This window comes from Podarcis vaucheri (genome assembly GCF_965113315.1).
Source record: "Podarcis vaucheri genome assembly, chromosome: 1".
NCBI lineage: Eukaryota > Metazoa > Chordata > Lepidosauria > Squamata > Lacertidae > Podarcis > Podarcis vaucheri.
The window spans coordinates 68,596,951-68,609,361 of NC_138759.1; the positions used below are offsets into that span (position 1 = coordinate 68,596,951).

At 42.1% G+C, this 12,411-nt stretch overlaps 1 long non-coding RNA gene across 2 annotated transcripts; it reads left to right on the forward strand.

Moving 5' to 3' along the window:
* The first annotated feature begins 3,802 nt into the window (after window positions 1–3,802).
* Window positions 3,803–11,778, forward strand: LOC309527491. 2 transcript variants are annotated; one of them, XR_014217258.1, is made up of 3 exons: window positions 3,803–4,124; window positions 10,866–10,998; window positions 11,121–11,778. It is a non-coding gene; the product is annotated as an uncharacterized lncRNA (long non-coding RNA). The 2 variants fall into 2 exon arrangements; XR_014217259.1 differs by lacking the exon at window positions 3,803–4,124 and adding an exon at window positions 8,741–8,909.
* The last annotated feature ends 633 nt before the right edge of the window (window positions 11,779–12,411 follow it).

The window sequence follows — 12,411 nt, forward strand, 5'->3', positions numbered from 1 at the left end:
AAGTGACAACACAGTCCAAGTGCAGGAGTTTAATTTAAGGAGAGTTTTAATTGGTACCAGAAGTTTGATCTGGGAGTTTCTACAACCTGGAAGTATCCTCTCCACACATTCTGTTGTAACAATTGGTTTCTCAAAATTTATCTTCTGTACCATGAAAATAAATAAGAACATTATTTAAAAAAATGTGACAGCAAGTGTACCTAGGTGTTTACTCCCCATTTCTTTGTGTGAACTATTTGTTAAGATATAAGCTCCCCTCCCATCTCCTCCACACTTTATATGCCTAAGCTTGCAGCATCCCGGAATTTGATATCTGCTCCACTGCTTTGGTCTTGGCAGGTGCAGCTTATCATGTCTTAAGAGATGGATGGAGAGCAATGGCTGTACACACACCATGCATTTAAAGCACATTTAAAGCACACACCGCCCCACCCAAAGAATCCTGGGAATTGTAGTTTAGCTCCCTCACAGAGCTACAATTCACAGCACCCTCAGCAAGCTGCAGGTCCCAGGATGTGGTGTGTGTGTGTAATTGTGGTTTTAATGTATGGTGTGTACGTCCCTTTTCTCCTTTGCATGTAATAACTCTTGTGAGATTGTTTTCAAGGCGCCTGTAAAATCTCACTGGACGTGTGGTATTAGTAATATAAGTACAAGGGCCAGTAGGTGGCAGTGTGCAAAGAGGTCAGAGGCTGCAGGTAGGAAAAGACTGTTTCTTGAGTGTGTTGAATTTAAAGAAGTCCTGTTGCATTTGAGAATGGAAAAGAGGGGTCATGTGTTCCATGCAATCCCTTTTCATAACATATTTAATTTAAATCAGTCAATTGTTTCCATGTAAACAATGGAAAGAAGCAAAAGTCCTATCAAAGGTAGAATGGATCCCAAAACTTATGGAATATGCAGAAAGGGCGAAACTTACAGGAAGAATAAGCAATCGAGATAACAAACATTTTATAAATGAATGGAAATGGTTTGTTGAATATTTACAGATAAGTTGTAAACAGATAAAAAACATTAGCGGTAATTTTATAAGTTTATATTTACAAATAATTAAATGAGCAAGTTAAATTAATTTGGATATGCAGAAGATACTAAAAAAATTAAGGAACCACAGAAAGAGGGGAAAGAAAGTCAAATTCTGAGATGTTAAATTGATTGTAAAACTAATGAAAATGTATAAATTTGACAGGTATAAATAAAAAACTAGAAAAAAGTTTCCATGTAAACACCAAAAGCTTCAAACTAGCCATTTATCAACCTAGTATTTCTGAATAAAGAAATGTTCAGTTGACTCCACCACTTAATTTCCTCTGGATTGTGGTGTGGCATCAGTCCCATTAATATTCAGCAACACAAGGATCTCTCCAATATTTCTGGGGCCAATGGTCCAATTTTCAAAATTGAAGTTTAAAATGAACCTGTCCGAAGGATCTCCACTGGTTATAAAATTACAGTTCAGCCCTTAACTGTAACTTGGAGATGAATCTCAAGGCATTTCAGGCTATTTTTAGACCTATTTAATACCAACTTATTCCCCTGACATGAGCGTAGCCATCTGTCAGATTCCTTCTGGAGCTCAGAAATCAAATGTATAGCTAATTTAGAAATTGCAGGCTACATTATGACCTCTGTATAATGACATGCCACATCTCTGGTAACTCATTTAAAAGTAACATCCTATTGATATTACATAATAGCATTAATCTTCCCTCCCCCCCCCCCCAATATGTGAGGGTAGGGAAATGAAGCTTTGGAGTCAGAATCCATAGAGCTGCTTAGACCCATGGAACAGTGCCAGCCCAAGACATTTTGCTGCCTGAAGCAGAGCCCTACTCCCATCAAGGGCAAACACTTTAAAATGCACTTTTCCAAGGTGGTGCCCATGGGCACCAGTATGACCACCAATAGCTCCCATGGCACCCACCAAAAGGTCTCAATAAATATTTCCTCAGAAATTATTATTATTATTATTTATTTATTTATTTATTTATTTATACCCCGCCCATCTGGCTGGGTTTCCCCAGCCACTCTGGGCGGCTTCCAAAAGAATATTAAAATACTATGATACATCAAACATTAAAAGCTTCCCTAAACAGGGCTGCCTTCAGATGTCTTCTAAAAGTCTGGTAGTTGTTGTTCTCTTTGACATCTGGTGGGAGGGCGTTCCACAGGGAGGGCGCCACTACCGAGAAGGCCCTCTGCCTGGTTCCCTGTAACTTGGCTTCTCGCAGTGAGGGAACCGCCAGAAGGCCCTCGGTGCTGGACCTCAGTGTCCGGGTAGAACGATGGAAGTGGAGACGCTCCTTCAGGTATACTGGACCGAGGCCGTTTAGGGCTTTAAAGGTCAGCACCAACACTTTGAATTGTGCTCGGAAACGTACTGGGAGCCAATGTAGGTCTTTCAAGACCGGTGGTATATGGTCTCGGCGGCCGTTCCCAGTCACCAGTCTGGCTGCTGCATTCTGGATTAGTTGTAGTTTCCAGGTCACCTTCAAAGGTAGCCCCACGTAGAGCGCATTGCAGTAGTCCAAGTGGGAGATAACCAGAGCATACACCACTCTGGCGAGGCAGTCAGCGTGCAGATAGGGTCTCAGCCTACGTACCAGATGGAGCTGGTACACAGCTGCCCTGGACACGGATTTAACCTGTGCCTCCATGGACAGCTGTGAGTCCAAAATGACTCCCAGGCTGCGCACCTGGTCCTTCAGGGGCACGGTTACAATACACAAGAGACCGCTTGTTCTTTCTGCTCAGTTCCTGTTTTCATTGGCTCAGCCTCTCCTCCACTGAATGCCCCATTGCTTAAGCATGCCCACATTTCATTAGAAGTCCACCCTTGCAACTATTCTTCTCTCACACAGGACAGATGAAAACATCTTCTCTCCATGGGAATGTCAATGCCTTTCCTCCCCATTCATGGAGCAACTGATGTAGGAGGGCTACAGCTGCACTATCTTTAATAAGAGTCATCCATTTCTGCCAAAATGCAGGCATCTTTTGCCCAACAATCATGAACCCACAATCCTGAGATTAAGAGTCTCATGACATGATTTACCCGCTGAGCTATCTGGGGCTATATATCTATACTTTACAATTTCCCCGGTCAAGAAAGGTTAAGAACAGGGGGGTGCTTCTCATTCATAGTTTTGCCCTGTGAAATGACTGTTCCGCTTTCGTTGATTTTTCAGCAGGGTTGCAAGATGGAGCAAAACTGTTCGCAGACTACGCCATAATCAGCGTGGATTAAAATCAACATATTTCAGCAGGCCACATCCATTGATTTCATTGGGTCTACTCAGAATAGCACTTAGTTGGGTGACTAAATTTACATCTCTTCTTTCCTCTAAGGAGCTCAGGGTGGTATATATTATTGGTGGGGCTGGGGAACAGTTTTTAAAAACCAAAAACATTAGCTTGAGGCCATTATACAGTCGTACCTTGGAAGCCGAACACCTTAACACTCGTACGTTTTGACTCTTGAATGCTGCAAACCCGGAAGTGAGTGTTCTGGTTTGTGAACGTTTTTTGGAAGCCGAACATCCGGCACAATTTCTGCAGCTTCCAATTGGCTAAAGGAGCTTCCTGCAGCCAATCAGAAGCCGCGCCTTGGTTTCTGAATGTTTTGGAAGTCAAACGGACTTCTGGAACGGCTTCCGTTTGGCTTCCAAGGTACGACTGTAATTATTATTGGGGTTTATAACTGTCCCATCACCAATAATGGTCACACAACATATGTAATCCAACTGCTGCAGCACTAACTGTCAGGAGCCGAAGTCAAGCAATAAAAACACACAATGTCAGTCAACTCTTTATTCAAAGCAACCAAAACAGTGCAGGCACAGTAATCCCAGCAACTCTTCCCAGTAGATCTTGTCCCAATGAGGCAGTTGCGAAGGCTGAGGGTCCTCACCTTCCTACAGCTGCCTATCTCCTCTTCAATATTTGACCCAAGCCATTGTAGACAGAAGTTGCACACAACCAATCTCTGCTCTGCTCTCTTCATTCCTCCATATGTTCTAGGAAAACAGGCTGAAGGGGAGCTTGTTGCTGCAGGAGTGGGAGACTCCCTGGCTTCTTCAGCAGCCTGCCTCACCTCTGCCTTTTGACCTTCCTCCTCTCTAGAAGTAAGCTCCATTGAACCATGAAGACATGCATAGGCTTGTACCAAAGGCGCCAACTTGAGAGAGAGATGGGGGGGTGCGACATTGTGTTTGTGATGTCACACATGTGACATCACCTCACAATGGCAGGACATCAGGAGGAGCCAAGGGGTGGAGCCAAACGTGGCTGCGGTGCAGCTTCGATCACCGGCGTCTCCTTTCCTCTGATAGTCATCCTCTTCCTCCTCCTGCCACTGCCACCAGCCAAGAGCTGCTTTCCCACTCCTTCCCCTCTGCAGCAGGAAGAGGAGGAGGGGGAGGAGCCAGCCACTGAAGCCATACCACACTTGGCTCCATGCTCAGCCACCTCTGCCGTCCTGGACACACACACACACACCCTGTAGTATGGGGGGGGGCAAAAGAGTTGGGCCCCTAGGAGTTGGCACCCCTGGCTTGTACTGTTTAGGGAGAAGCAGAAACCAGCAGGCTCTGCAGAGGAAAAGAAACGACAGAGTGCAGCACTTCTAAATAAAGTATTATTCAATCAATAGTGATGGATGGTAGGGTCAACCCACCCTCATGTAAGAATGACATTCCCGAATTGGCTCATATCAGTCTGCCACAGGTAGTGACAGGAGCCTTTGTTGAGGCCCACCCAAAGTGCTTATTTGCTGACACCCTGGGTTGCAGTTTCAGGCCTCGGGAGCATTTTGCAGTGCAGCTGGTGTCTGAGGCTTGACCATTTAATTATTCCATTTAGCAGGAGTTGAATCCGACATGAAGCTTTTGATAGCAGCACACTCAAGGGGCGGTGTGTTTTTGCCTGTGGCGCCGCTTGAAGTCAACACTTTTTCTTGTGCCTGAAACAGCCATGTTGAGTGTTGCATCTTTTCAAAATGAAATTCATTTAAAAAGTATCGTAGTTCAATCAAGGTGCCCATCCTTTTCAGCCAGTGTACATTCTGCTTCTCTTACAAAGGCTTCTCATATCAGTATCCTTGATTTCCTTCCCCCACTCAACCCCCCCCCAAAAAAAAAAATCCATAAGAGGAGTATAGTAGAAATCTGACAGATAATGTACAGAAAGCGAATTGCTGAGTCTTTTGTGAATTATACAATGGAATCCCAGAGACATGTCTTCAGAAGCTCTTGACACCATGGGAGGCCTTGAAAGTCTAGACTCGAAGGACTTTTATATTTTGGAAATACTTTGCTCTGTTCTGTGCTTTTCTTTCCTTATACATAGCAGGGCTTGAAAGCGGAAAGTAAATACTTCTGTAACCGAATGATCAAGGCTCCCAGCCCAGAAGTAGCAGATCAGGTTTTGATTATTATGAAGCATTCTGTCGATATGAAACATTTTCTTCCCTTCATTTGTCTGCATTTGGGAGCTGGTTCTGCTGCTTTGGGGCACTCCCTTTGAAGGCCCCATCTGGACAGTACATTTAAAGCAGTATCATACCACTTTAAACAGCAATGGCTTCCCCCAAAGAATCCTGGGAACTGTAGTTTAATAAGGGTGCTGAGACTCATTAGGAGGCCCCTATTCTCCACACAGAACTGCAATTTTCAGAGTGGTTTAAAAGCCCAACCCTGTTCCCAGGGAACTCTGGAAATTGTTGGGGGGGGGGGAGGTGTTCCTAACAACTTTCAGTGCCTTTAACAAACTATAGTTCCCAGGATTCTTTGAGGGAAGCCACAACTGTTTAAAGTGGTATGATACCGCTTTAAATGCTATATCATCAAAAGGATCAGGTTAAGGTATTCTTTATTTAAATATTTTTCTATCATCTACCAAGCACCTACAATTTTCTAAGCAATGAGCAGACATTAAAAGATAAGGCAGCACACAAGCTCATAATCTAATAGACATGATACAAAAAAGGAATGGGAAGGGAAGAATAAAGTAATATGGCTTAATATAAAGAGGTACAGTAGTGATGGTCGCAGAGAAAGAGAAGCCTCAAGCATGGAAAGAGATTGATGTTTGTGTGTGTTTTTGAGCTAGACGAGGAGAAAATTATCGTTTAGCCTTTGGCTTGCTTTTCATATTCTGAAGAGCTAAGAGTGGCTTTATTAAATTCCTTTGCTCCATTTGATGAAGATGTTTTTGGGGAAGGGGCAGGATCATGTACAGTTCAAATGTATGTTTTATTGTAATGGATGGTGCTGGTTGTGTTTTATTGTCATTTGCTGATATTTTGTTAATATTTATTTGGAATACTGCATGTGAAATGAATTCATGAATTTTGTTAATTGCTTATCTTTAGCTACTGCAATGCACGCTATCTGGGACTATCCCTGAGGCTGCAGCTGCTGCAGAACATAGCGGCTAGGTTGCTTGTGGGAACAAACTTTCTTTGTCCCCAGCATATCACACTTTAGTCATTGGATTTGCACCCACTGCTAGTCTGCTACTGGACAAAATTCAAGGTGTTGGTACTAGCCTATACTAGCGCCTATAATGCCCCATGCAGCTCTGGACCAGGTTACTTGAGAGACTGCCTTGTCCCTTATATACCCAATAGGTGCTGGCTGGCTGTGGCAGAGCTTCTCCTGCAAGTTTTGAAGATATCAGAAGCCTGTTCTACAGGAACGTGGAGCAGGGCTTTTACTGTGGCTTCCCCTGTTCTGTGGAACAAGAGGCACCCACTTTCTGCACTGTCTGGAAACAACAGAAGCTATTTCTGTTCTGATAAGCTTTCTCAACTGAATAAATGAGTATTTACTTTGAGTGTCCACTTTGTTAGGGTTTCAGTCTTGTTTTTAATGTATTTGCTGCGTTTGTGTTCTTTGTTTTATCATGTCTCTGCCACAGGTGCCTATTTCGTATTGTTTCTCAATTTATCTGATGTTTATTTGGTTTGGGTTTGGGTTTTTTGTATTGCTTTTGGTTGTTTTCATTTATCTAGGCCAACATTTTCTGCACTGGCTGGCAGTAGCTTTTCAACTCTCATCCAGAGAGCATTCCAAGCCATTGCCAACAGGAAATGACCAGGACTGATACACAGGGGAACTTTTGATGTGAATGCATGCGTTCAACCACCTAGCTACAATTCCTCACGTGAAGACACAGGGAAATGGCCTGGCTTGCCACCAGCACACCACACTGACAGATGTCTTCTTGCATAGCAAGTTTAGAGAGAGATGATGAAAGAGGGCAAACTTTTGACGGATGTCGCAAACTGTCTCTAAGGAGATTCAGTTTCAAGCCTTTCATGTCATTTTACAATGGGGAAAAGATGTTATTTCAGAAACGTTATGTAATCCATTTATTGTCTCCATTGTTCGGGTAGCAGTACTGGAGTGTTATTACTTTTTAGAACATGTTTTCAAGAGTGGTGCTATCAATTCCAAATGACAAAGCTGGAAGTCTATCACAATCTGCATTCAAAGGCTGTGTGGAACAAGTATTGTGAGGGGCAGACCAAGCTCAGAAGCCAGGGAAATTGAATCTAATTCTCAGCTATGTTCTCCATCACCATCTTCGCAGGAAAATTGAGGCACCAAACCACTTTTCTCACGGTACTACTAAGAATAATAAGCATCTGGATGCTTCATGGCACTTGCACAAGGGATGCAGTTGCAAATGTAGAAACCTCATTTGCAGAGAGCTGTAACACTGGCACCCACAGAACAGAAATTTACAATCCTACGTGTGGCTTTTCAGAAGTAGATCTCATGGATTTCAACGAGGCTGACTCCCAATTTAAGATGGTATAGGATTGCAGCCAGGGATTTTGAGAGGGAAACTTGTGTCAGTGGCTAATCACTAAGGCCACATTCACACCATACAGTTAAAACACCATAACACCACTTTGAACAGTCATGGCTTCTGAATTCAGAGAGCTGCTGTTTATTAAGGATGCTGAGAGTTGACCCCTATCCCCCTCCCAGATCTACAATTCCCAGAATGGTTCAACAGTCAATCCCTCTTCACAAGGAACTCTGCGAATTGTAGGAAGAGAGAAGATAAACAAAATGCCAGAATTTTTTTAATATAAAGATATTGTTTAGAGCCAAATAAGCATTTACAATGTACAAATCTGTATGAGGAAGTATTATGCTAACAAGATAGACATATGCTTTCTTTATCTTGGGAAATATTAGTGAAATCATGCTCTTGATGTGTTCATAAACTACGGTAATATAGGTGGGAATGATCTAATATATTCGTTTACACACTTGTTATAATGTCACCTCAAGGGTGATGCTTACTCTTGTAATTATCAATGGTTTTTATTTGTTTGTTTTGATATTTATTTATTTATATGTTATTTAATTTATATACTACCCTATACCCGGAGGTCTCAAGGCGGTTCACAGAACAAAATCAGAATATAAAACCACAAAATATATAATCAAAATACAAACAACAACCCAATAAGCTCCCCATATAGAAATATTCTGTTCTCACAATAATAAGTAAAAGTTTTAAAAACTTTTTTTAAAGTGTGAATTAAGTGGAATTAAAATGCAAATTGAACTTATTTCTCTCCTATCATTGCCATTAGCTGAAAGACTGCTTTGGATACAATGCCTACATTGTAATCTGTCACAGTATAGTATTCTTATCCACTGTGAGGTAAACATGATGTCATACTTAACCTGAAGAGTTTCTGTTGGGAAGGCCGCAGATGCTCAGGTGTTTAAAGAGAAGTAGGGTCCCTCCCCCTTTCTGGGAAGGAAGGACCCTTAAATTTAACAGATACCTGCTTTCTGTGGATCCTGTTGTGTACCTTTTCCAGATCAATATGCTGAATCATAGAAGGAGCTTCTACAGAAATTAAGACACTCAGAGTGATCATTGTAGTTCTACAATTTACCACAGAATACACTAAGGGCCTGGGAGAGGCAGCTATATTAAAGAAGCTGGATATTGCACTCCAATTTAAATCAAAACAATAATCTCTAAGCTTCTAAAACAGAGTTTCCATAGTAACATGTCTTCAAGTATGGGAATATGCATCCATAAATAAGTCATTTTAAGAATTTTCAGTCTTTTTTCATTCAGAGAAGCATCCATATTCAAGTTCTAGTTCACAGCTCAAGTAGCCCCACAGCTCAAGTGGTGTGGAACTGACACTCACAGCATAGTCTGTTAGCACAGTCTTTATTCACAAAACACTGCACTCTTCCCTCAGATATTTTAATTTATTCAAGCAAACAATATAAGCAGCTTTTGAAATTCTGTAGCATGTTGATACAAATTTTCAGGACCTTTACAACCTTTCAATAAATTTAAGGGCTGTGGGAAGTTTTACATATTTGGGCAGGCTTGTCTAAACAAAAATGTGTTGTTGTTTTAGCAGGCAGCAAAAAGGGTACAGTGAAGGAACCTGCCTGAGATCAACAGGCAGGGAGTTCAAAGGTGCAGGTGCTGCCACACTAAAATATCTATTTCTTATAAATGCAGAATGAGTATGATGCGGCAGCTGTAACAGTGGCAGTTCTGCAGCTTGAAGCGGTCAAGTGGGCATGTGCACCAATATGCTTATAAAATTATGCTTCAGAAATATAGTACAACATGGTGTTTGCCTTTTAAATACAGATCGTTTGCATCTTACGCCCATTTAACTCACGCAGTTTCAACCATATTCCACTGAGGGTTGGCTGGCTGAAGTTCTGCAAGTTAAGTGTGAGGAAAGCAGAGAGCTTAAAAGCTCTTTTTGCACTAGGCTTTCAGGGCACAAAAAGAGCTTTAGAGTTCTCTGCCTTGCTTGGGAAGCAAAGCCCTCTTGGCACACTGGTTCTGGGATGTTCTTCCGTGATCTCACGGGGCTTGCTGAGTTCCCACAAGATCTTACACAAGCATCCCTAGTCTTCTGGAGCCAGCACACCAAGAGGGCCTTACTCCCAAGCAAGGCAGAGTGCTTAAAAGTTCTTTCTACACTGGGTCTGCTTGGGTTACCAAATATCTTTGGCCCCAAATATCTGAAGAAATGCCTGCTTCTATCACAACCTATCCAAATGCAAAGAGGCTCTGTTAGTAGCATACATAAGAAGGGCTTGTGTGCAATGGCCCCTAGATCACAAAATATCCTATCTTCTGCAGGGCATCTTAAGTAAAGGTAAAGGGACCCCTGGCTGAGGGAGCTGGCATACAGCTTCCGGGTCATGTGGCCAGAATGACTAAGCCGCTTCTGGGGAACCAGAGCAGCGCACCGAAATCCCATTTTCCTTCCCGCTGGAGTGGTACCTATTTATCTACTTGCACTTTGACATGCTTTCAAACTGCTAGGTTGGCAGGAGCTGGGACCGAGCAACAGGAGTTCACCCCGTTGTGGGGATTCAAACCACCGACCTTCTGATCAGCAAGCCCTAGGCTCTGTGGTTTAGACCACAGCGCCACCCACGTCCCCAGCAGGGCATCTTACACCATCATAAATGCCTGCAGTATTGCTCTAGTCTTTTTATCTCTTCAGGAAATGACACTTGAAAGGGGAGTCAAAACTCAGATATCCAAAGAACAGGGGTGTGGGGAGAGCAGTGAGGAGAAATTCCCCCTGAAAGAAATACACAGCTACTTTTTTTTTTTTTTTTGCCTCTCTGTTGCCTTTCTAATAATGCCCACAGAGTTAGAGGTCTCCTAACTTGAGAAGATTTCTGTGTATATATTATTGGCAGCAAGACCTCTCCAAGGAAAAGAAGGGCAGATTTTGCTTTCCACAAAGCAAGCGACAAAGGAGGAAAGGCATAATTAGAAGGAAAGCCTATAAAACAGATACAGCCATGTAACAACCTTTGTCTTCCTTGTTTCAACAGACTGTAAATGAGACGGTGACAGACAAGTGCTCCCAGCAAAATGCAATCTGTAAGGTTCAATGTTTTTAACTTCCTGAGTCTGCAACCAAGGATGAAATCTTGCCCTTATTAAAGACAACAGAGAGAAGAAAAGGTAATATTGGATGCAGTGAAGTGAAGATTTCAATTCATTTTTCCCCATAAGTTTTATTTAATGTCCAGAAGGATGAAAAGGAGTTTCCCTGTTTACCTTTTGGGTTGTTTCCCTTCTTCCAGAACTGCTTTTCCTGCTCTGCATAGGATGATTGTGGTTGTTTTGCATACAATGCTCTGCATTTCATACATTATGCTAAAAGAGACTATGAAAAGATATTGTTTTTGGCATACCCTTCATGGGATACCCTGTTTGATGGGGAAACTCTTGTTTTCTGACTAATCCAGCCCTTGAGGCCAGAGCTATAGTGCATGAATCCAGACAACCTAGCATCATTCACAGCAGAGAGTGGCCAGTTGGAATCACACTGCAGTTTGATTTCTGATGTTCTTCTGGTGTTCGTTTTTTAGTAGAGGAACAAAGAACCCGTCCTTGTTATAGGATTATGAGAGGGGTACTTTTGTTTTTTAAAAAAACAAGTTTCATTTTATTTTTAAAATGCATTTGTTTATTTGTGTACGCTATAGATTTGTAAATCGCTTTAAGGCTTTTTTTGTGGAAAGCCATGAATAAATAAATAATAACTATTGGGTTTGAACTGCTGTTCCTCTTTCAAAACAGACAACAGCTAACAAATGTATTTTGTGGTAGCCTCATCTGTGTCTTTCTCACATTCAAACATTACTCCAGGCTGTTGTTTCATTGCTTTCCCTCATCCCAACCACATAAAACTGTTGCTTGGTCCTAACCCTTCACCACAAAAGGAATATGCAATTTATCTGCAAGAGTAAAAAATAAAAATAAAAAAGCACTGATATTCACTATTGCTGTCTCTATCACGTGGTCTTTGAAGATGGCCACAGATCAAGTGCTCAGCACTTACATATTAAGATGTGTGGTTTTTTTTCTTTTGACAGAAGGCTCATCATTTGTGCCCAAATTTGTATCACACCGCACAACACACACAGTCATGTTTGGGAAAGAATACATTGGAATTCTTAGCATAAATAACTCAGAGGTAAAATCTAGGGCATGATCTAGTGAAAAGCAAGAAGACTTCAATCTGCTGGTTGCAATGGGAGAGATTTAAGTGTGTGCTGAGGTCTCCCTCTGAAAACTATGGCACTGCTCAGAGTCTGGTTTTGGTTAGAGCCTGACTTCATAATTAAATCCTTTTGCGGATTATTTGGGCTAGCCTTTGATGTACTCTCGGTGGAAGAGCAGCTTCCATACAAATAAAAATGGATGGCGCCAGAGGCATAGTTTAAGTAGTGCAACTTGAAGCAGCTCTCAGATTAGAAAGGTACGCATTCTTGCTTCACTTGGTTTTACAGGGTTTTGCTTTCATGAAAACTCCTTGAGTGGTGTTGCAGTGAGTGCTTCTTCTGCACCCTGCAAGCCACAGCGGATACA